This window comes from Mobula birostris, chromosome 17 (assembly GCF_030028105.1).
Source record: "Mobula birostris isolate sMobBir1 chromosome 17, sMobBir1.hap1, whole genome shotgun sequence".
In the NCBI taxonomy this organism is placed as follows: Eukaryota; Metazoa; Chordata; class Chondrichthyes; order Myliobatiformes; family Myliobatidae; genus Mobula; species Mobula birostris.
The window spans coordinates 52731749-52754238 of record NC_092386.1 but is presented as its reverse complement, the minus strand read 5'-3'; the positions used below and the strand labels follow the sequence as shown (position 1 = coordinate 52754238).

Genomic DNA, 22490 nt, shown 5'->3' with positions numbered 1-22490 from the left:
TATTTTCATTGGCAATTAAAAACTGGTGGTCCAAAATATGCTTAACATGACAATTCATCTTAATTCCTACTTTAAAACTCTTGAAGTATAGTGGGCATTATAACTTCAGTCTTCTTCTAAATACATTCTTTCAACTGCACAAGGAATGTTGTTAATAAATCAGGTGTGAAGTTAATTGTTTACATGTTAACATTGCTTGTTATGCCTGTGTCAGTAAGGAACACTGTGGAAGGTGCCAGAGAATGAGAAACACATGCTGCTTATCAGTGATCAATGAAGAACAAATCTGACTAAACTCCAGCAATGTAAACATCATCAAGGATGAATCTGTAACACACAGATGGTATCCTGATGATTATATGTGAACCAGTGCAACAGAAACCCAATCCTATTGCAGAAGAGTAATGACCAAGGCATATGTTAAAGGAAGGGTGTTTTCCTTCAAACATAAATGATGTTGGAACAAAAAAATAGAGAAGTTAAGGAAACCTGGTAAGTGTCTTACCCTAACTATTAACCTTTTTCAAACTATTAACCCTTTTCAGAAGCTAACTAACTTGATTCCTCTACTTTCATGTTGTAATTCAGAGGTGATCATAAAACAGTAACAGTTTCTTCATCAACAAGAGAAAATCTGTCGATGTTAGAAATCCTGATGAAGGATCTCAGCCTGAAATGTCAACTGTTTACTCTTTTCTGTAGATACTGCCTGGCCTGCTGAGTTCCTCCAGCATTTTGTGTTTGTTGCTCAGTTTATCATGTGAATAATGTAGTGATTGTGTGAAGAAATTTATCTATAAAGAGGCATTTGTTTGTAAGCCTTTCATTAATGCATTTGCCTTCACAATACTACTAAGAATAGGAAAGAACAAGAAATTGGTGGTAACCTTGTGACATGAGTTGGTTACTGATGGGAGGCAAGGAAACCAAGAGTACCAGTTGTTTTCTGATTAGCCAACGTAGCAAGAGGTGTTTGCTTGTGATTTATACTGTAGTCTGCACATCTCATCAAATGTACAAATGACATTGATGGGGTCATAGAAGCAAGAGTATCCAAATTTGCTGATGATGTAAATGAGATGAAAAAGGAAGATTGTAAAATGGCTAAGTTAGGATGAATTAAGCAGGAGTGTATAGTCGTTGTACTTGACTTTTATGGGGAAAATTGGTGGATCTGAAAAAGAGTGAGTGAAATATTTTAATGTGAACTATTTTCTCAATAGCAGATAAGTATGGAAAAACTTGCGCTGGGATGACGAAGACGGGAAGTCCAGGAGGCCGAACCTGTAAGTCTGCAATGAGCTGCTAAGAGGTTACATGAGCTGAAGCTGTGGAGGGAATTAAAATCAAGGGGGAAATTTCTAATAATGAGGCATTGCTGTTCTGTAAAAGAATCCCTAAGAGCTAGCCCTGAAACAAAAAGTGATCAAAGATGTATGTGAAATGTTGGACCATCACAAAGAAGCAGGAATTTTAAAGTAAGGTTGTGAAACTTTTTTATTTGTACAGAAATTTGACCAGCTCCCATCTGGGAAACTGCTGCTTTAGAAAATCCCTTGATTCATGAAAGATCTGATGGAAGGTTGTTGGCCTGAAACACTAACTCGCAGATGCTGCCGGACCTAGTGAATACTTTCAGCACTTTCTGTATTGTTTCAGATTCCAAGCATCTGTAATATTTACTTTTGAATAGATATCTACTACTGATGGTGGGTGCTCTTAAAGCCAAGAACACCATCAACATTTTAGCTAGGACTACATGCTTAGATCAAGAGACCGATCCATGGTATATATTTCTGCCTATGTTAAAATATAAAATTTCCAGCAGACACATAACATTGGCCATGAGACATCTCCTCTGGCAATCAACCAATACTTGGAAAGCATCATTAGTTTCTAGTTACACTAGGGCACATGAACAAAAGCAAAATAAAAAATCAACTCTCACGAAAACTATTTTCCTTTTATTATGGTCCTAATTTCTGCTGCAAAGAACTTATGTCTGATCCCTAGACTTAGAGATCTACATTGTGATGAAATTCAACTCTATAGTTTTACTATACCATGTGACTGAATTGTAACATAAATTCAATTTGTGAATGTGACTGGGACCTTACACGTTACAGATGTGTGGCTGCGTGTGTGCATAATGCACACACAGAAAGGTGTGAGTGCACAATTCTTGCAACACACATTTGACACCACTCCACTGAAATTATTTCACGTATATGCAATTATCACACTGACTGGGCCTTGTACAGGAAACCGTGTCTGAATGGTAGGAACCAGGTGTTATTTGTCCATGTCTTTTGTGCTCTTTCAAGAACCTGAGCACCCAGGAGGGAGGGCCTCCGACAGCACATATTAAGGATAGGATTTTAAATAGCCCCATACACTTGCTGAGCTAAACTAATTCATGCCTGGTTTACAACTCTTAAAGGGGAGGTAAATAATCAGAATTAGATTCAGGTTTAATATTACTAGCATACAGTATGTTGTGAAATTTATTGTTTTGGGGCAGCAGTACATTGCAATACATAATAAAAACTATAAATTACAGTAAAAAGTGCAGGAAAAAAAAACAAAGTAGTGTTTGTGGGCTCATTGTTCATTTAGAAATCTGATGGTGGTGGGGAAGAAGCTGTTCCTGAAACATTAAGTGTGTTCTTTAGGCTTTTGTACTTCCTCCTTGATGGTAGCAATGAAAAAAGGGCATTAACTGGGCGATAGGGGTCCTTAATGACAAATGCCATCTTTTTGAGGCATTGCATTTTGAAAGAGTCCTTGATACTGAAGAGGCGAGTGGCAATGATGGAGCTGGATGAGTTCACACATTTCTGCAACTCTTTCTGTTCTTGTGCAATTACCACTCCATATCAGACATGCAACCAGATTGAAAGCTTTCCACCATGTACCTGTAGAAATTTGTGAGCATATTTGTCGACATACTGGTTCTCCTCAAACTCCTAATGAAATACTGCTGCTGACATGTCTTCTTTGTAATTGCATCAATATGCTGGGCTCAGAGATGTTGACACCCAGGAACTTGAAACTGCTCACAATTCCCACTTCTGATCCCTTGAAGAGGACTGGTGTGTATTCCCTTGAATAACCCCTTCCATAATCAATTCTTTGGTTTTACTGACATTAAGTGCAAAGTTGACCTGCTGCAACACCCCACAGTCTCACTCTTTTACAACTCCTTGTCAACATCTGAAATTCTGCCAGCAATAGCTGTGCCTAGCTACAAAGCCGTGGGTGTAGAGAGAATAGAGCATTGGGCTAAGCATGCATCCTTGAAGTGCTCCAACAGTGATCAACAGCGAGGAGTGTTATTTCTGATCCACACTGACTGTGGTCTCCCAGTGAGTCATAGTCATACTTTATTGATCCCAGGGGAAATTGATTTTCATTACAGTTGCACCATAAATAATAAATAGCAATAAAACCATAAATAGTTAAATAGTAATATGTAAATTATGCCAGTAAATTATGAAATAAGTCCAGGACCAGCCTATTGGCTTAGGGTGTCTGACCCTCCAAGGGAGGAGTTGTAAAGTTTGATGGCCACAGGCAGGAATGACTTCCCATGACGCTCCATGTTGCATTTCGGTGGAGTGAATCTCTGGCTGAATGTACTCCTGTGCCCACCCAGTACATTATGTAGTGGATGGGAGACATTGTCCAAGATGGCATGCAACTTAGACAGCATCCTCTTTTCAGACACCACCGTGAGAGAGTCCAGTTCCATCCCCACAACATTACTGGCCTTACGAATGAGATTGTTGATTCTGTTGGTGTCTGCTACCCTCAGCCTGCTGCCCCAGCACACAACAGCAAACATGATAGCACTGGCCACCACAGACTCGTAGAACATCTTCAGCGTCACCCGGCAGATGTTAAAGGACCTCAGTCTCCTCAGGAAATAGAGATGGCTCTGATCCTTCTTGTAGACAGCCCCAGTGTTCTTTGACCAGTCCAGTTTATTGTCAATTCGTATCCCCAGGTATTTGTAATGCTCCACTATGTCCACACTGACCCCCTGGATAGAAACAGTGGTCACAGGTACCTTAGCTCTCCTCAGGTCTACCACCAGCTCCTTAGTCTTTTTCACATTAAGCTGCAGTACTAGGCTGAGTGGAAAGCCAGTGAGGGTGCATCCACAGTAAACCTACCGTGGCAATAGGCAAATTGCACAGGTCCAGGTCCTTGCTTAGATAGGAGTTGATTCTAGCCATGACCAACTTCTTAAAGCACTTCATCACAGTAGATGTGAGTGCCACTGTGAGATAGACATTGAGGCAGCTCACCCTGCCCTTCTCAGGCACTGGCACGATTGTCACCCTTTTGAAGCAGGTGGGAACCTCTGACTACAGCAGCGAGAGATTGAAGATGTCCTTTAACACTCCCACTAGTTGGTTAACACAAGTTTTCAGAGCCCTACTAGGTACACCATCAGGGCCTGGCACCTTGCAAAGATTCACCCTCTTGAAAGATGTTCTGATGTCGGCCTCCGAGACAAAGATCGCAGTGTCTGCAGATGCTGCAGGGATTTGCACAGGTGAAGTTTTGTTCTCCCTTGCAAAGCAGGTGTAAAATGCATTGAGCTCATCTGGGAGTGAAGCATCACAGCTTTTCATGATGTTAGATTTCACTTTGTAGGAAATAATGGCCTGCAAACCCTGCCACAGCTGAGGTGCATCTGATCACATCTCTAACCTCAATCAAAATAGTTTTTTTGCCCTTAAGGTGGATTTCCTGGACTACTTGTATAGCTCTGGATCGCCAGTCATGAATGCCACAGATCAAGCCTTCACAGACTACAAATCTCCTGGTTCTTCCATGGCTTTTTGTCTGTTTTCAAAGGTACACATTCATCCACATGCAGGTCGTGATGAAGTCAGTGACAACTATGGCATATTCATTCAGACTTGAAGATGAACCCCTGAATATTGACAGTCCACTAACTCAAAGCAGTCCTGGAAGCACTTGGGGTGGCATGGTAGTGTAGTGGCTAGCAGAACACTTTACAGTACCAATGACTTGGGTTCATTTCCCACCACCGTGTCTGTAAAGAATTTGTATGTGTTGTGTATTTCATATTTGAGAAATTATATATAAACACTGTAAATATAAAAATACATTAATTTCATATATCATCGTGCTACCACATGATACGTGTAAGTCTCACTTAAAGTAAACTTGAAGTTAAACCTGCATTTCCAGACTCCTGGGAGTTTCTTTGAATTAATTTAATGTTTTGAAGTTACAATACATAACACTATGTTCTCCCTGTGACTGGTTGGGATTCCTCTGGGTGCTCCAGTTTCCTCCCACAGTCCAAAGACGTACGGGTTGGTAGGTTAATTGGTCATTGTAAATTGTCCTGTGCTTGGGCTAGGGTTATATCTGGGGTTGTTGTGTAGTGCAGCTCGAAGGACCAGGAGGACCTATTCTGCACAGTATCTCAAATTAATTAAATAAGGCATTCCTCCACCTCCTTTGACCACACCTTCTTGGTCCTCACCATTGGTGCTGAGATCACTAGTCTCTGCTTAGCGTTGGGAGTAGAAGTTCGACTTGGTGATCGGACTTTCCATTGTAGGCGTGGGATGGCATGGTAAGTGTTCTTGGTGATAGTATAACAGTGGTCAAGTGTGTTGATTCCTCTGGTTCTGCAGGTGAATATGTTGGTGGTAGTTGTTCAGAGACTTCTTCAAGCTGATCTGGCTGAGATCTCCCGCAATGTTAGGAAAGGCATCAGCGTGAACAGTTTTGCGCCCACTGATTACATTGCTCAGCTCCTCCAGTGCCTGCCTGACAGTGGTCTGAGGTGGAATGTATGGCGGAAAATGTAAAAACCTGGATGATGGTGGAAAACTCCCTGGGCAGATACAATGGACGACATTTACCACTAGATGGTCCAGGTCAGGGTAGTCGGATGTATTTCCACCACTTTTTAAAGGCATTGCATAGATGGATGTCTGTACTATAAAGACTGGTGTACTGCAAAGCAAACAATTGCATACCAAGAGCAAGATTCCAGTTCCATGGACAGACTGCAGCTGTCTAATGAAGAGATGATTCTGCACATTGAGTGCACCAAACCCATGTGACTCACTCACCCTGTATTATTTTAGTTGGGATTCTGTGCACAAATTAATTTCAAGATTCAGAGACATTCTGGAAAGGTACTTAGTTTGGTCTTAGAAGTAGATTTGAGTTAATTAGCTGAAAGAGTTTGATAAAGAATAAATTAATTTGGCTCTTGAAACCACGAGCAAATTAATTAAGCAAAATTTAGAGCTAGTAACTTAAATTTATTTCTCATACAGTAGTGATTCTTGGAATGGACTTCCATGTATATGGCAATGAACTGTTTAAGAAGCAATTAGATAATTGAAAAACAGGCAAAGCAGTGTCTTTTAGAAATAGATGAACTAAGTATTGTCTGAGCTCATCACTTACTGTCAAAGAACCTTGTTGGAAAACTCCTTCACTCTGCTCCTGATATTTGAAGGAACAGATTAATGGAGGTGGAGAAAAAATGAAATGATTGTATAGATTATATAATTTATGTTCTTCTAAGTTTATGTAAATTATATTAGTCCTATTTTAATGTACTGTGCTGCTGTTGTAAAAAAAAAAGAGCTAATTTTTATGCCATTTATCCCAGGCATGTGCCTGTGCCAATGACAAAAAACTTGAACTTGGACAAAACGATGGAAAAGCAAACATTAAGATCACCTCTGTCTCACATCTCAAAAAGCTCACAATGCTTTTCACCACTCCCCTTTTCTCTCTATTGTACATGTGCAGTGATGATCTTTCCATGGGGAAAAAGTTGCTAAACGGATTGTGACAAACATCGCACCATAGCCAATGAAAGTAGCACTTCACCTATGGTTGGTATTTATATCTAATCAGATCATATAGAAAATCAAATTAGATAACAAAAATCAGACATTTAAAAACTGGAAATCTGAAACAAATGCTTGAAATATCTGTGGAACGAGAAACCGCTACCAGCTAGAGTTGAAGACACCTCATTAGATAGGCTCATAATTTGAAGAGTTAATCCTGTTTCTCTTTCCACAGATACAGCCTAATCTGTATTTCTAGCAATTTGTGTTTCTGTTTGAAATTAGAGATGATTTAGTTATACCTACTTTGTATTGTATTAGCAGCTGACTTAAGGATCCAAGATGCATGCATTTTATTTTATTCAGACTATTACCATGTGTTTTCAAATTATTTAGTATAAATTATGATCACAATGTATGAATTCCTGGGAGTACCTAGAGGGCCTGTGGGTACTTAAGGGGAACTCAAATAAGCAGTATGGAAACATGCACCAAATAATTTCTCATCTGCTGTAAGATTTTAATATTTTCTGATTTTGAGGTGAGCAGAAGGACTTAAAGATAATTTTGAGATCATATTTATTGAAATTACACTTTGAGTTCAACCAGAAATCTTTCAGCAAACAGAAAATTTCTGAAGTTCCTTAATAGCAAAAATTGCTTGAGGCATTTTTCAAGGGAAATTCCTGCCTTAATTTCAAACTCTGTGATTGCAGCTGTCCATTAGAACTTAATTCGGAGCGACATTGTCTGGTTCGTTGAACGTACAATCAGTTGGAATACAATTTCTTTTGCAATTTTGACATTAACTAATTTATCAGAGTAAGGTGTTGTCAACTGTGTTCATTCATTTTCCATAAATCGCTTTATTCACTCCACACAGTATTATGTGGGTTGTCAAACACATACACACATTTTCAGGTCAGTGGATGTTTTTTTTTAACTGGCATTTTCACTGAACTGAATGTTTTTCTTCTTGATCCTTTAATGGCTACTGAGTGACTAGTTTAACCATATACTCCTGAAGAAGGCATTCCGAATTTATTCTAAAATGGCCAGTTTTTAACTTAACCTCTTTTAAGATACTAATGATCCAAATGTAACTAAATTGATTGAAAATTGATGATATTCTTTTCAGATTTATTTTTGACGTACATTGCTGAGATTTTCTTTTACAATGGCTGTTTTGAAATTGGGATTATTTGTCTCTGTTCAAAAGTATATCTATCATTGTAAAATAGAATGGGATATTGCAGAGCATCATAAGAACATTGGATGTCACGTATTGCTCAGTATTGAAGCAACCTAGAAATATAAAAGTTTGCATGTGAATTGGATTTAGAAGACAGTTGTGCACTACACTCTTGGTTTCTCTTACAAAAAAAACTGTAGGAGGCCCCTACAGAACATTTAAATTAATGAGGTTTTTCAGATCTACTTTTGAGGTACGAGGTACTTTGGTGGATCTGATCATGTTCTTCTGGTCTGCCTGAACCACAAAGAAAAGCCAAAAGTTTATGCACTGAATTCCTGCAAGAAACCAGCTACAATTTAAATCAGTTAGATGACTGGTAGCATTTGAACCAAATGAGAGAAAGAACCAAATTTAGTAACATACCAAAAAAATTGCCATCGATACTATCACTGAGGCTATTTACGATGACTAAAAAATAACTTTTCTTTTGAATGCTTCAGGTGGAGTGAAAAAACAATCCTCATTAATCTACTTCTGACTAAAGTTTGAGGACAAGATGTGATTGCCCTGATTGTGGCACCATTAGACATTCCTCCTTCATTTTTGATGGGGGAAAGAGCACCTTTAACTTTTAAACTCCCTTTTAATATGGTGTCTCCAATATGAAACATTGGTCAAGGAATGACAAAGGAAAATAAATTTAATAAATTTTAAGCATTGTCTGGGATGAATGTACAATGGCCAACAAAGCAGCCACAGAAGCATTTTGTGCTGTTACATAAATTTTGGAAGCAATAACAAATTAATGGGAGGTATTATTTTAGTGTTGACTGGAGACTGTAGTCAAATACTACCAGTAATTCCATGAGATGCTAAAGCAGATGGATTGAAAGACTGTTTTTAAAGCATTATATATCTGGGAAAACCAATGGAATTTGTCCCTGGATTATAAATACCTGACTATGGACAGACGATCCATATGAATGACCATTTGGTAGACTGGCAGGATAGGTGGGGATGGCTTTGTTGGAAACTGCAGGTCTACAGGCATTTTATTCTTGGTGGCAACAGGGTATTTCAATGTGCCTTCTACCCCACTCCCCATCACCATCTCTGAGCCATAAAACCCGAAGGCTGGTTGAGCTAAGCAGAGATTCCCTCACTGAGTCAGTGAGGCTGGATGCCAGAGCATATCTTCCTCTTATGTTCATTTTCAACTTTCAAACAGACCAGTTCACAGGATCTCAACCCTGTTGTAATGTGGGGACTGCCTATATCTTACTTATTTCGCAACCAGAGCTCTTGCACCTGAAGAACGGGAAAAGAGCTATGTTTCATTATCCTTATTTTGGATTTATATTAATCATTTTGCACTTCTTGCTTTGTTATCTTCTTTAAATGTAATTACCTGATCCCAATTAGCTTATGCATTATAAAGTTGTTAAGTAAATCTGCCTCATTGTTTACATTAATACCAAAATGGTCAGCTCCCTGGAACAGATTCTTACTGAAATAAGTAAGATTTGGAGCAAGGTTTGATTCAGAGCAAGAAGGCTGCGGGTGAATGGCTAAGGATTTCTGGAGTGAAGGCGGTTTTATTACTCGGGGTAAAAGAGAGGCAAGACTGCGCAGGCGTGTGACATCAGCCAGTAGAGCGGGAAAAGTTTAAAAAGAAGACTGCCATATTGAGCGGGCAGTGGAGTGAGAAGTGGCAGAGTGATGGGGCTTTGGCTCAACGGGCTTAGGCGGTAACGGGACGAGGCGAGGTAGGTTTACCTGTGTTAATTGTGGAAAAGAAGTAGTATGTGTGTGGGCAACACACATCAAAGTTGCAGGTGAACGCAGCAGGCCAGGCAGCATCTCTAGGAAGAGGTACAGTCGACGTTTCAGGCTGAAACCCTTCCTAACGTCAACTGTACCTCTTCCTAGAGATGCTGCCTGGCCTGCTGCTTTCACCAGCAACTTTGATGTGTGTGCTTGAATTTCCAGCATCTGCAAAATTCCTGTTGTTTTAGTATGTGCGTGAGGCCGGTTTTCTGTGCTCGGTGTCAGATGTGGGGGGGCCTCCCAGCCTCCCAGACAGCCACATCAGCACCTAGTGTGTCGAGCTGCAGCTCCTAAGGGACCGTGTTAGGGAACTGGAGATGCAGCTCGATGATCTTCGTATGGTCAGGGAGAGTGAGGAGGCGATAGAAAGGAGTTATAGGCAGGTGGTCACACTAGGGCCACGGGAGACAGACAAGTGGGTCACAGTCAGGAGGGGGAAGGGGAAGAGTCAGGTACTAGACAGTACCCCTGTGGCTGTATCCCTTGACAATAAGTATGTCATGGTCCAGTCTGTGAAGTCTGCATTCCGGTTCACAGACTGGTCCATCAATCCTTATTCCAGGTTTTCTGGTTTTCCTTTGTTCTGTTGGGTGCTCTAATTGAGGCACATGATTCTCATTTGGGCAGACACATAAATACCTCCGGAGACCAGGACTTGGCTGCTGGATTGTTCCTGTCAAAAACCCCTGTCTGAATCCCTTCTCTGCCCCTTCCCCAAAGGCTTGCCCTGCAACCAGTGCCTGAAGCCTTGCCATGCCTGAAGCCTTGCCTTACCTGTAACGCTTGCCTGCAACCTTCGCCTGCACTGCTGTCAAGTTCAACTGCTGGAGCAAGATAAGGAACTGCCTATGGTTGTTTTGAACTGTCTCTGTGTCCATGCCTTCACTAGGTAGGTCCGGCCATTTGCTGGTACCTTGTGTTGGAGACCGTCTCTTTGTGCCCTTGCCTCTGCTGGGTAGGTCTGGCTGTTTGCCACTACCTTGAGTGGAGATCTGTCTCTCAGTGTTCTGTGTATGAGTCCCGGCCCTACGTCCTGCACCCTAGGAGGGGTCCTGGCTCTGTGCTCTGCGTTCCTGTCTCTCCCTCGACCAAGTCAAGGCTTTGTGTTCTCATCCTGTCCATGTGCCTCGTTCAGCCCAGGAGTACCTTGCCCAGCCAGGTGCTGGGGTTCCCATTTCCTGTCCAGGAGTCCTCGTCCGGTCCAAGCCACGTCTAAGAACCTCGTCCTGTCCAAGTCAAGGCTTTGTGTTCTCATCCTGTGCAGGAGTTCCACATCCTATCCTTGCCAAGATCCTAGTCCCGGGTTCCGAATCAAGACCTGGGTTCTGAGTCCCAACCAAGATCCAGGTTCTGGGTCCTTGTGCAGGCTCTGGTTCTGGAGTTCCATGTCACTAGTCCAGGCTCTAAGTTCCTAGTTCCTCGTCCAGGTCTGACTTCCCTTGCTTTCTTGACATACCAACTCCTGTTCCTAGTACTTCAGTGACTGTGTCGTGCATTTGGGTCTGCCACCAGCACCCCTCCTTTATGACAAAGTACTCCTGTTTGAGTACTCTTTGGGAGGGGGGGGGGGAAACAGCCTACCTGGGGGAAGCAACAGTGGTTGTGCTTCTGGCATAGAATCCAGCCCTGTGGCTCAGACGGGTAGGGAAAGGAAGAGGAAGGCAGTCAGGGAATTCTGTGGACGCAGGAAAGAAACTTGGATAACACACATAAGAATTGCTGGTGAACGCAGAAGGCCAGGCAGCATCTCTAGGAAGAGGTACAGTCGACTTTTCAGGCCGAGACCCTTCGTCAGGACTACCTGAAGGAAGAGCTAGTAAGAGATTTGAAAGTGGGGGGGGAGGGGGAGATCTGAAATGATAGGAGAAGACAGGAGGGGGAGGGATGGAGCCAAGAGCTGGACAGGTAATTGGCAAAAGGGATATGAGAGGATCATGGGATGGGAGGCCTAGGGAGAAAGAAAGGGGGAGGGGGAGAAGCCCAGAGGATGGTCAAGGAGTATAGTGAGAGGGACAGAGGGAGAAAATAGAGGGACAGAGAGAGAGAGAGGAAAAAAAATTAGTTATAATAAATAAGTAACAGCTGGGGTACGAGGGGAGGTGGGGCATTAACGGAAGTTAGAGAAGTCAGTGTTCATGCCATCGGGTTGGAGGCTACCCAGATGGAATATAAGGTGCTGCTCCTCCAACCTGAGTGTGGCTTCATCTTTACAGTAGAGGAGGCTGTGGATAGACATATCAGAATGGGAATGGGATGTGAAATTAAAATGTGTGGCCACTGGGAGATCCTGCTTTCTCTGGCGGACAGAGCATAGGTTTTCAGCGAAAAGGTCTCCCAGCCTGTGTCGGGTCTCGCCAATATTTAGAAGGCTGCATCGGGAACACCGGACGCAGTATTTCACCCCAGCCGACTCACAGGTGAAGTGTCGCCTCACCTGGAAGGACTGTCTGGGGCCCTGAATGGTTGTGAGGGAGAAAGTGTAAGGGCATGTGTAGCACTTGTTCCGAGACGCCTTCTCCCATCTCAACCCTCTTTCTCTTCATGGACACCCCATTCTAGTCCTCTGTCTGCTCTGGATCATTTATTTCCAACTGCCGACGGGACATCAACCGTCTTGACTTCACCGCACCTTGTTCCCATTCCAACCTCACTCCTTCCGAACGCTCTGCTCTCCACTCCCTCTGCACTAATCCTAACCTTACTATAAAACCTGCCGATAAGGGGGGTGCTGTTGAAGTCTGGCGTACTGACCTCTACCTTGCCGAGGCACAGCGACAACTCGCGGATACCTCCTCTTATTTACCCCTCGATCGTGACCCCACTAAGGAGCACCAGGCCATTGTCTCCCACACCATCACCGACTTTATCTGCTCAGGGGATCTCCCATCCACTGCTACCAACCTTATAGTTCCCACACCTCGCACTTCCCGTTTCTACCTCCTACCCAAGATCCACAAACCTGCCCGTCCAGGTAGACCCATTGTCTCAGCTTGCTCCTGCCCCACTGAACTCATTCCTGCATACCTTGACACTGTTTTATACCCCCTTGTTCAATCCCTTCCTACCTATATTTGTGACATTTCTCATGCTCTGAACTTTTTCAATGATTTTAAGTTTCCTGGCCCCCACCGCTTTATTTTCACCATGGATGTCCAGTCCCTATATACTTCCATCCCCCATCAGAAAGGTCTCTAAGGTCTCCGCTTCTTTTTGGATTCCAGACCTAACCAGTTCCCCTCTACCAACACTCTGCTCTGTCTAGCGGAATTAGTCCTTACTCTTAATAATTTCTACTTTGGCTCCTCCCACTTCCTCCAAACTAAAGGTGTAGCCATGGGCACCCATATGGGTCCCAGCTATACCTGCCTTTTTGTTGGCTTTGTGGAACAATCCATGTTCCAAGCCTATACTGGTATCTGTCCCCCACTTTTCCTTTGCTACATCGACGACTGCATTGGCGCTGCTTCCTGCACGCATGCTGAGCTCGTTGACTTCATTAACTTTGCCTCCAACTTTCACCCTGCCCTCAAGTTTACCTGGTCCATTTCCGACACGTCCCTCCCCTTTCTTGTTATTTCTGTCTCTATCTCTGGAGACAGCTTATCTACTGATGTCTACTATAAGCCTATGGACTCCCACAGCTACCTGAACTATTCTTCTTCTCACCCTGTCTCTTGTAAAAATGCCATCCCCTTCCCGCAATTCCTCCGTCTCCGCTACATTTGCTCTCAGGATGAGGCTTTTCACTTCAGTACGAAAGAGATGTCTTCCTTTTTTAAAGAAAGGGGCTTCCCTTCCTCCACTATCAACTCTGCTCTCAAACGCATCTCTCCCATTTCACGCACATCTCCTCTCACCCCATCCTCCCGCCACCCCATTAGGGATAGGGTTCCCCTTGTCCTCACCTACCACCCCACCAGCCTCCGGATCCAACATATTATTCTTCGTAACTTCTGCCACCTCCAATGGGATCCCACCACTAAACATATCTTTCCCTCCCACCCCTCTGCTTTCTGCAGGGATTGCTCCCTACGTGACTCCCTTGACCATTCGTCCCCCCCATCCCTTCCCACCGATCTCCCTCCTGGCACTGATCCTTGTAATCGGAACAAGTGCTACACATGGCACTGTTGATCAGAGATAGTGTCACGGCTGCAGAAAAGGTGGACACCATAGAGGGATTGTCTATGGAGTCTCTGTGGGTGGAGGTTAGGAAAAGGAAAAGGTCAATAACTTTACTGGGTGTTTTTTATAGGCCGGCCAATAGTAACAGGGATATTGAGAAGCAGATAAGGAAACAGATCATGGAAAGGTGTAATAATAACAGAGTTGTCATGATGGGAGATTTTAATTTCCCAAATATCGATTGGCATCTCCCTAGAGCGAGGGGTTAGATGGGATGGAGTTTGTTAGGTATGTTCAGGAAAGTTTCTTGACACAATATGTAGATAAGCCTACAAGAGGAGAGGTTGTACTTGATCTGGTATTGGGAAATGAACCTGGTAGAGTACCAGATCTCTCAGTGGGAGAGCATTTTGAAGATAGTGATCATAATTCTATCTCCTTTACCATAGCATTGGAGAGAGATAGGAACAGACAAGTTAGAAAAGCGTTTAATTGGAGTGAGGGGATTTATGAGGCTATCAGGCAGGAAATTGGAAGCTTAAATTGGAAACAGATGTTCTTAGGGAAATGTACGGAAGAAATGTGAGAAATGTTTAGGGGATATTTGTGTGGAGTTCTGCATAGGTATGTTCCAATGAGACAGTGAAGTTATGGTAGGGTACAGGAACTGTGGTGTACAAAGCCTGTAATAAATCCAGTCAAGAAGAAAAGAAAAGCTTACAAAAGATTCAGGGAGCTAGGTAATATTTGAGATCTAGAAGATTATGAGGAAAATGGGAAGGAACTTAAGAAGGAAATTGGGAGAGCCAGAAGGGGCCATGAGAAGACCTTGGCAGGCAGGATTAAGGGAAAACCAAGGCATTTGGCAAGTATGTGAAGAGTAAGAGGATAAAATGCAAAAGAATATCAAGTGTGACAATGGGAAAGTGTGTATGGAACCGGAGGAAATAGCAGAAGTACTTAATGAATACTTCAGTATTCACTATTGAAAAGGAACTTGGTGATTGTAGTAATGACTTGCAGCAGACTGAAAAGCTTGAGCATGTAAATATTAAGAAAGAGGATGTGCTGGAGATTTTGGAAAGCATCAAGATGGATATGTCACCAGGACCGGATGAAATTCATCTCAGATTACTGTGGGAGGTAAGGGAGAAGATTGCTGAGCCTCTGGCAATGATCTTTGCATCATCAATGGGGACAGGAGAGGGTCCGGAGGATTGGAGGATTGCCGATGTTGTTCCTTTATTCAAGAAAGGGAGTAGAGATAGCCCAGGAATTTATAGACGAGTGAGTCTTACTTCAGTGGTTGGCAAGTTGATGGAAAAGATCCTGAGAGGCAGGACTTATGAACATTTGGAGAGGAATAATGTCATTAGGAATAGTCAGCATGGCTTTGTCAAGGGCTGGTCATGCCTTATGAGCCTGATTGAATTTTTTGAGAATGTGACTAAACACATTGATGAAGGAAGAGCAGTAGAGGTAGTGCATATGGATTTCAGCAAGGCATTTGATAAGGTACCCCATGCCAGGCTTATTGAGAAAGTAAGGAGGCATGGGATCCAAGGGGACATTGCTTTGTGGATCCAGAACTGGCTTGCCCACAGAAGGCAAAGAGTGGTTGTAGACAGGTCATTTTCTGCATGGGGGTTCGTGACCAGTGGTGTGCCTCAGGGATCTGTTCTGGGACCCTTACTCTTCATGATTTTTATAAATGACCTGGATGAGGAAGTGGAAGGATGGGTTAGTAAGTTTGCTGATGACACAAAGCTTGGAGGTGTTGTGGATAGTGTGGAGGGCTGTCAGAGGTTACAGTGGGACATCGATAGGATGCAAAACTGGGCTGAGAAGTGGCAGATGGACTTCAACCCAGATAAGTGTGAAGTGGTTCATTTTAGTAGGTCAAATATGACGGCAGAATATACTATTAATGGTAAGACTCTTGGCAATGTGGAGGATCAGAGGGATCTTGGGGTCTGAGTCCATAGGCCACTCAAAGCAGCTGCTCAGATTGACTCTGTGGTTAAGAAGGCAAACGGTGTATTGGCCTTCATCAATCATGGAATTGAATTTAGGAGCCGAGAGGTAATGTTGCAGCTATATATGACCCTGGTCAGACCCCACTTGGAGTACTGTGCTCAGATCTGGTTGCCTCACTTCAGGAAGGATGTGGAAGCCATAGAAAGGGTGCAGAGGAGATTTACAAGGATGTTGCCTGGATTGGGGAGCATGCCTTATAAAAACAGGTTGAGTGAACTCAGCCTTTTCTCCTTGGAGCGATGGAGGATGAGAGGTGACTTGATAGAGGTGTATAATATGATGAGAGGCATTGATCATGTGGATAGTCAGAGGTGTTTTCCCCAGGGCTGTAATGGTTGCCACAAGAGGACACAAGGTGCTGGGGAGTAGGTACAGAGGAGATGTCAGGGGTAAGTTTTTTTTACTCAGGGAGTGGTGAGTGCGTAGAATGGGCTGCCGGCAATGGTGGTGGAGGTGGAGACGATAGGGTCTTTTAAGAAACTGCTGGATAGGTACATGGAGCTTAGAAAAATAGAAGGTTATGGGTAAGTCTAGTCTTTTCTTAGGTAGGGACGTTTTTGGGACAACTTTATGGACCGAAGGGCCTGTACTGTGCTGTAGGTTTTCTGTGTTTCTATGTAAGTTAATGAAAGGGTTATCCTACAAGTATGTTTGATGGCTCTGGGTCTGTACTCACTGGAATTCAGAAGAATGAGGGGGGATCGCATTGAAACGTTTCAAATGTTGAAAGGCCTACCAGAGTACATGTGGATAGGATGTTTCCCATAGTGGGAGAGTCTAGGACAAGAGGACACAGGCTCAGGATAGAGGGGCACCCTTTCAAAATAAAGATTTGGAGAAATTTCCTTAGTCAAAGGTGGTGAATTTGTGGAATTTGTTGCCACATGCAGCTGTGGAGAACAGGTCATTTGGTGTATTTAATGCAAAGATTGATAAGTTCTTGATTGGACATGGCACCAAAGGTTACAGGGAGAAGGCCAGGAACTAGGGTTGTGGAGGAGAAAGAAAAAGGATCAGCCATGATTGACTGGCAGAGCAGACTCGATGGGCCAGATGGCCTAATTTTGCTCCTATGTCCTGGTCCCATCCAAAAACCACTCCCGAAATGTACTACTTTCGAGGAATAACTTAATCTGGTAGTTTGGTAGCTAAACTCACAAATAAAATATCTTGAATAAATGACTTAATTTATCCATTCTGAGACAGTTGCTACTATGTAGCTTATTTACAACCATCCTACAATTCTGACAGGATCTTTGTTTCTGCTCTCCCTCTCCACCTCCCTTTGATCTTCTACTGTTTTATGTTATCACTCAATCCATTCATTAGGAGTCCTGGATGAGTTGTAACTTTGCATCTCACAAAACATTGGTTTACTGTTTTATAACAGACACTATCCCTTTGCTGTAAATTCTGTCCGACCTTCTTGCTAACAGTTGAACCAAATTATTAACATATACGTCCTATGTGACTCAAGGCTGATCTTTTGATCCTGTCATTTTTTCTGTCCAATCTACCTATTTTATATCTACAAAGTAGCACCTATGTCTACCTTGTATTAGCTTATCTGTGGCTGGAATCTTCACTCGGCTCCAGGGTTATGGAGGGACAAGCATGAATTTCCAACAGGAATTTAGCTTTTTTTTGTGTATTTTGGTTTTCATTCCCTGTCTGCTCTGTGCCACACCATTCCCATCACAAAGCTTCAGAACAGTTTGTTGGAGTTCAGGAGTACGTTTCTAGGTTGTACACAAATTATCTATTTTAATGTTCCCAGTGCTTTTCTGGCTACTTAACCACTTCACCTACCCCATCTTGAGTTCACTTCTTGCACTGCCAATATTCTAACTTCTATCGCCTCTAATCTTCATGTTTTATATTTTAAAATGGATCCAAATTTCTAAATTGAAATTAAGTATGCTCATTTCATGCAACTGCCATGGGTATCTTTAACCAGACCATAACTAACTTACCAGAGGCTTCAGCTCCCATGGAGATTAAATACAGTGTCCAGCTGTTTTAAATTGGCTATTAGTACATCTATTTTAGGCAATAAATTGAATAAAATAATGTTAAACATATTCCTTTGTGCTTCAAAATGATTCATTGCATGTGAAACATGTGGAGATGTTTCTAAGACAAATAGTAAATCATTATTTATATTCAAAGTCCCCTTTCCCATTTATATATTGAAGTTGGATCAACAAGATGATCCTAAAGTACCTATGAACAACATTGCCCACAAGGAATGAACAAAGAATTCCAAACCATGTTTGCCTTAGAGATTTCAAAGACAGGAATACTAACTTGTATGATAAGCTGGGATACAGAAAACAGTTGTATAATGTTTTATGTACATAATGCAGCAACTGTGCTATTTCTTAGCATATTAGAGACAAATGTAGTAGCAATATGCCTCCATGAGAATATCATTTGAATAATGTGCATAAATCTCCTTTGTTTCCACTGCAGATTGGAGATATCCTGCACAATGCAGATGCAAAAAAAAGAGTTAAGCAATTTTTTTTAGTGACCCTTAAGTGTACTCTGTGAAATAACAACTACTTTTTCAAGTTATTTTCTTCTCTGATCTATTTATAGAGCAGTTCACAGCACTGTGGGAAATAAGTCTTTCAGCTGAAGTTGAACTGTGGTTTCAATGATAATAACGAGTATTGGTGTTTCACAGGTCAGTGCTATATTCATCTGTAGCAGGTTAAATTAATTCCAGCCATTAAAAGAAAAGGCTAGTACATCTGGCTCTTGACTTAGAGACTTCCCAATGCTTGTTCGAACTCTCTACTGATTGGAGATTGTCTGGCTAATTAATAGAAAGCTCTTTTGAAACTTCTGTTCCAGCATAAAATTTAAACCAAAAGTGATATATGTAAATTGCTATTATGAGTAATAGAATTTTTTGGGATATTGAGAAAAGGAAGACGCACATGACAAGTTGCCTTCAAATACTTTAATTATTTATGTTGAGGTGTAATACAGATAATTCAGCGGCTGGCTTACAACTGTAAACTCCCAAGAAAATAATGCATAAATGAACAGATAGTTCGATTGCATTGATGTTGATTGAGAAATAATTTTGGCTAGAACACATGGATAACTCTCCTATTTGATGTTCTGCTTATCTTTTCCAGCCATCTAGGAAATGATGTTGCATTTATTCAACAATGCATCCACAAGCTTGAATCTATGACAATGCCTCAGTGCCTCATAAAGTTTGCCTGAGTTTTATTGCCTAGGAGGGACAATTAAACATAATATTCTGACTAGTCATGGAGCTTTACAATGTATTACATGACAGTAAAACTATTGATGTTTCACTGCTTGTCAATTAATATTATTAAGAATGACCCTTTTTCTATGTTGTGTAAGTATAAAGTACAAAGTAAATTTATTATCAAAGCTCATATGTCATCCTGTACAATGCTAAAGTTCATTTTCTTGCAAGCACATAGAGTGAAACCAAGAAACACAATAGAATCAATGAAAGACCACACCTAACAAGACAGACAAAACAACCAATGTGCAATAAATATTGAGAATGTGAGGTGAAGTGTCCTTGAAAGTGAGTACGTAGGTTGTGGGAACACTTCAGTGGTACCATGACTCTGTTATCTTTTAAATAACAATTGCTAAATTATCTTGTTTGCTTCATTGTAATTTGGTCAGTAAAGTTTCTAGAGTAGCACATTTGGTCCCAAATGCTGCAAATCTGAACTCAATTCAAGTCAGATCACAGTATGAGGACATATTTTAGTGAATCAATCGATGTATGTGCTTGTCTAAAAGAGAGTGCAAACGTCCTGTACTTTTCCAGTTGCAAATGATTTATGTTGAGGTTTTTGTTGTGTAAAGGCAAATGCTCAGAGGAATTACACTGTGGAACCCCATAGCTGTACAGAAGATTGGAACCTGTAATTCATTCTTAATATTGTTTTACACCTAATAAACAAGTGCAACAATGCTGGATTTACCAACATGAGTCCAAGAACATTCTGGAGATTCTTTGCCAGTGCACCCGGTCACCTGCTGCCCTTTTGGAATGAGCACTGAGTCCAGGGTGGAATTCAAGTATCCTATTCCTCACAGACGGACATATTGTATGTTGTACAAGCCCATTCATGTAAATAAGGTTTGTATATCTATTTGTAGCAACTCATTATCCCGGCTCAGTGAATTTCCCTTCACTCCCTTAAAAATTATTCACCTTCCTTTGAGGACCCATGACCATCCAATAGAAAAAAATACTCATCACTGTTTTGAATGGACAATCTATATTTTGAAACAATGACCCTAATTCTAGATTCCTCCATTGGAGAAAGCAACCTCTCCATATGAAACCAATCATGGCAAATCAGAATCCTGCATGTTTCTGTTCAGTTCCCTGTTCTTTTCCAAATTCCACAAGACACAAGACCAGCCTGCTCATTAGACACCTGCTTATCCGAAAGTTAGTGCACGATATCTTGTTGAACAACTTTTAAGATGTTAGTTCCCTTTTTAAAATAAGGAAACCAGCGCTATAATAGTATTCCCTATGTGGTTTCACCAATGCCTGTTACAACGGAAAAATAAGCTCCCTGGTTTGTATTCTATTCCCCTTAATCAATGATGTTCTGTTACATTACCTAATTAGTTGCAGTGATTGCATTCTAGATCTTTTTGAATCATGCAGGAGGATGCTTGGATCTCCCTGCAGCTCAGAGCTCTGCAATCTTCTGTTATTCAGGTAATTGACATGCCTCCTTTTTAAAATTTTTTTTCCACCAAAATATACATTTTGGTACCCATTTTTGACCCAGGCTGTGAAAATAGGGGACAAGCTCTCCTCTACAATCACTCTGAGCACCAGGTGCCCCACAAGGCTGTGTACTCAGCCCCCTGCTGTACTCACTGTACACCCATGATTGTGTAGCCAAGTTTCCATCAAACTCAATACATAAGTTTGCTGATGACACAACAATTGTAGGCCGTATCTTGGGTAATGATGAGTTTGAGTACAGAGAGGAAATTAAGAACCTGGTGGCATGGTGCGAAGACAATAACCTATCCCTCAACGTCAGCAAGACGAAGGAATTGGTTGTTGACTTCAGAAGGGATAGTGGACCGCATGACCCAATTTACGTCGGTGGTGCACAAGTGGAACAGGTCAAAAGCTTTAACTTCTTCGGGGTCAGTATCACAAATGACCTGACATGGTCTAACCAAGCAGAGTTCACTGCCAAGAAGGCCCACCAGCACCTTTACTTCCTGAGAAAACTAAAGAAATTTGGCCTGTCCCCTATAACCCTCACTAATTTTTATAGATGCACTGTAGAAAGCTTTCTTCTAGGGTGCATCACAACCTGGTATGGAAGGTTCCTGTCCAAAACCGAAAGAAGCTGCAGAAGATCGTGAACATGGCGCAGCACATCACACAAACCAATCTTCCGTCTGTGGACTCGCCACACCGCACGCTGTTGGAGCAGTGCTGCCAAGATAATCAAGGACATGACCCACGCAGCCAACACACTTTTCGTCCCTCTTCCCTCCGAGAGAAGGCTCAGGAGCTTGAAGACTTGTACGGCCAGATTTAGGAACAGCTTCTTTCCAACTGTGACAAGACTGCTGAACGGATCCTGACCAGGATCTGGGCTGCACCCTCCAAATATCCGGACATGCCTCTAGGTTTTTTTCTGCACTACCTTACTTTCCATTTTTCAATTTTCTATTTATGATTTATAATTTAAATTTTTAATATTTACTAATTTTAACTATTTTTAATATCTTTAATATTTAATATTTGTAATCCAGGGAGTGTGAAGCGCAGAATCAAATATCACTGTGATGATTGTACGTTCTAGTACCAATTGTTTGGCGACTATAAAGTATAAAGTATTTTCACATTTTCTCACATTGTATTCAACTTGCCAGATCTTTAGGTCACTCACTTAACCTCCCTGTATCTGTTTGCAGTTTCCCTACATTCTCTTCACACTTCCACCTCTAATTTGTGTCTTCAGCAATCTTAACAGCCAACTAGAGAAGAATTCTGAAACGCTGAAGCACCAGCACAGATCTCTATAACGCACCACTCGTTACCTCTTGTCAACTAAAACAATATCTATAAATGTCTTTTCTGTTTGATTTTAACCATCCAATCTTCTGTCCATACTAACGTCTCCTACACAACAATTGTTGAATTTCTACAATAATGTTTAATAAGATACCTTATCAAATACCTCTAGAAACTAAGAATGTACAGCACAGAAAAATTCCAATGAATTCAAATTTAAATCTGTTTTGGAGAGAGAGAGGAGACCGCAGATGCTGTAATTTAAAGCAAAATCTACTCTATCTATTAAATCTATTTCAGTTCTTTTAAATGTCCGACTACAAAGCCTCAGGATCTTCTGCCTAAAGCAATGAGGCCTGGAGCTCGATTTGAC

At 41.8% G+C, this 22490-nt stretch overlaps 1 long non-coding RNA gene across 2 annotated transcripts in view; it reads left to right on the top strand.

The window, feature by feature from the left end:
- Window positions 1–243: 243 nt before the first annotated feature.
- The window catches only part of LOC140211417 (uncharacterized), a 65558-nt gene continuing 43311 nt past the window's right edge, over window positions 244–22490 (top strand). The window contains exons 1-3 of one of the 2 annotated variants that reach the window (XR_011889456.1): window positions 244–492; window positions 1224–1286; window positions 4750–5062. This is a non-coding gene — a long non-coding RNA (uncharacterized lncRNA). Of the gene's footprint in view, window positions 493–1223; window positions 1287–4749; window positions 5063–22490 lie in introns of those variants that run through there. The other variant, XR_011889457.1, reaches the window with a different exon arrangement.